The following is a 2263-nucleotide window of genomic DNA, read 5'->3' as shown; positions in this document are numbered from 1 at the left end:
CGCGCCCGTCCTGTTTCCCATTTTTCTTGGCTGTATCGTCTTGAGCAGCCCGCCGTGTGTAGATGCTTTTTAGGATGCGACATTCCTCCATCATGTGGTTGGACTTTGGATGCAGCTGGCATGGTCCCTTCAACGTCTTGTTGTAGTCTTCTTGGTAGTCTCGCCGCCCATTGGGACGCTTGACCGTATTCACCTCGTGGTCGTGGTCACGAGGGCGCTTGCCTCTAAAGTCATCGCGGTTGTCACGCCGCCTGTCCCAGCCTTCTCTGTTGTCCCGATTGTCGGGGCGACGATGGTTCCTGTTGTCGAAACGACCTCGACTGTCGTCTCGTCGAGGGGGCTGGTCGAGACCTCTCGCATCGTCTCGGATGAGTTTTTCTGCGTCGTCAGCGTCGGCGTAGTTTTTAGCCGTGGCAAGAAGCTCGGCCATCGTTGTTGGTCTTTTGCGCAATAGCTTGTTCCTCAGTGCTTTATGGAAGCGCAGCCCCTTGATGAAAGTGGATATGGCTTCGTCGTGGGAAATTTTCGGGATCTTAAGGCGCATATCCGAGAATCGTCGGATGTAATCGCGCAAAGGCTCGTTTTTCCTGTCCCTTATCCTTTCGAGGTCGTACTTGTTCCCAGGCTGCTCGCAGGTGGCGATGAAGTTGTCGATGAAAGCTTGGCGTAGTTCTTCCCAAGAATCGAAAGAGTCCTCGGGCAGGCCTAGGAGCCACTGGTGACCAGCCTGGTCGAGGACTTCTGGGAAGTAGTTGGCCATGACGTGCTCATCTCCTGCTGCTGATCGGACGGCGATCTCGTAAAGAGTGATCCAGTTTTCTGGGTTTTCCTTGCCGTCGTATTTTTTGAGTTTCTCAAGTTTGAAATTTCTGGGCCACACGACCTGGCAGAGGTGTGAGGAGAACTGTCTAAGGCCCGGGGGGCCGTGCGTTGCATCGTACTCAATACGACACAGGTTTTCGTGGACTTCTCTCTCCGTGGCGCGCCTGTTGATGCGGTCCCGGGCGTCTTTGGGAGGGATGTTGTATCGAAGATCCCTGTGCTGGTTTACTTCCTGACCACGCCCGCGATTCTGCTCGCGATGGCCGCCAGCATCCCAACCGCCATCGTCACGCTGTGAATCTTTTCGATGATTGTTGGGGGACGACTGCGGTGGTGCCTGCTGGGTTGTGGTGAGGTCCGGCTGCGATGAGTCTGGTCGGAGGAGACCTCTGTATAGGAGATAGCTTGGACTCTTTTGAGCAGAGTGGCTGTCTGTCCCATCGCGGCGATCAGGTGTGCTCGAACGCTGGATCGGACGCCCTGGCATTCGGGAGTATCAGGGAGTCGATGTAAATTGGCCATGGCGACAGCCACGTTGGCGCTTGGCGTTTTGTAGACTGGCTGATCCCCGACCATGTCGAAAGCATCTGTGAGGTTATGTGGCAGGAGTTGGCGTTCCTCGTCCGCGCGTCGTTGGGCGCGGTCAGCATTGCGCTGCTCGCGGAGCTGCCTCTGCTCGTCTGTTTCTCCGTCAACGACCGGCTCGTCAGCGCTGACATTGGAAACGAGGTCTCCACGCCGAGGTGGGAAGACCGGGAAGCGAGGGAAACCCGGAGGATACGGTGGTAAATCCAGGTCGTAGTCTTCGTCCTCGGAATTTATGACTTCGGTAGGAACGGAGCCAGTGCTAGAGTTTGTGCTGGAAGCCTGGCCGTCCCGTAGTTCTCGGATCGTCACCATGTTGACGTAGTGACGAGCTGGTCGATTGCTTCGCTTTGGCAACCAACCAGCCCCATTGAAGAGGGATTGGATGTGCCGTGAGTAGTGAACGGCCGAATTGTTCAGCCCGTATGGAGAGCCTTGATCTGGACCAGCCTCGAGTTTGATGGACCGTCCTGAGGGGGTTGAGGTTATCGTCAGAGACGTTCCCAGCTGTTCGTGTGTGACGACACGAGTTGGCCGGTGGGAGTTGTAAAAATCCGTTGACGTGGCTTGGTCGGGCTGGCGCGAGATCCCATCTATTAGTCGGGAAGCTTCGAGAAGCTTGAGATCGGCGCGATCAAGAGCTCGGAAAAGGTCCGAGCCATCGATCCTCTTTCCCCTGTAGCGCGGAAGCAGTGGTCGGGTGCTCGGTGCCGGTGTCCGCGTGGTCGGAGCCGATGCCGCCATCATCCCAGATCGGATCTGGGTTTCTTCCGAAACCGTGACCGTGGGGCCACCGCCGCGGGTTGTCCACGTAATCTGGCCGACGGTGAACGTGAGGCCTTCAGGCACGGCCACG

Source organism: Sorghum bicolor, chromosome 5, assembly GCF_000003195.3.
Source record: "Sorghum bicolor cultivar BTx623 chromosome 5, Sorghum_bicolor_NCBIv3, whole genome shotgun sequence".
NCBI classification, from domain to species: Eukaryota; Viridiplantae; Streptophyta; class Magnoliopsida; order Poales; family Poaceae; genus Sorghum; species Sorghum bicolor.
This window is presented reverse-complemented; position numbering follows the sequence as displayed.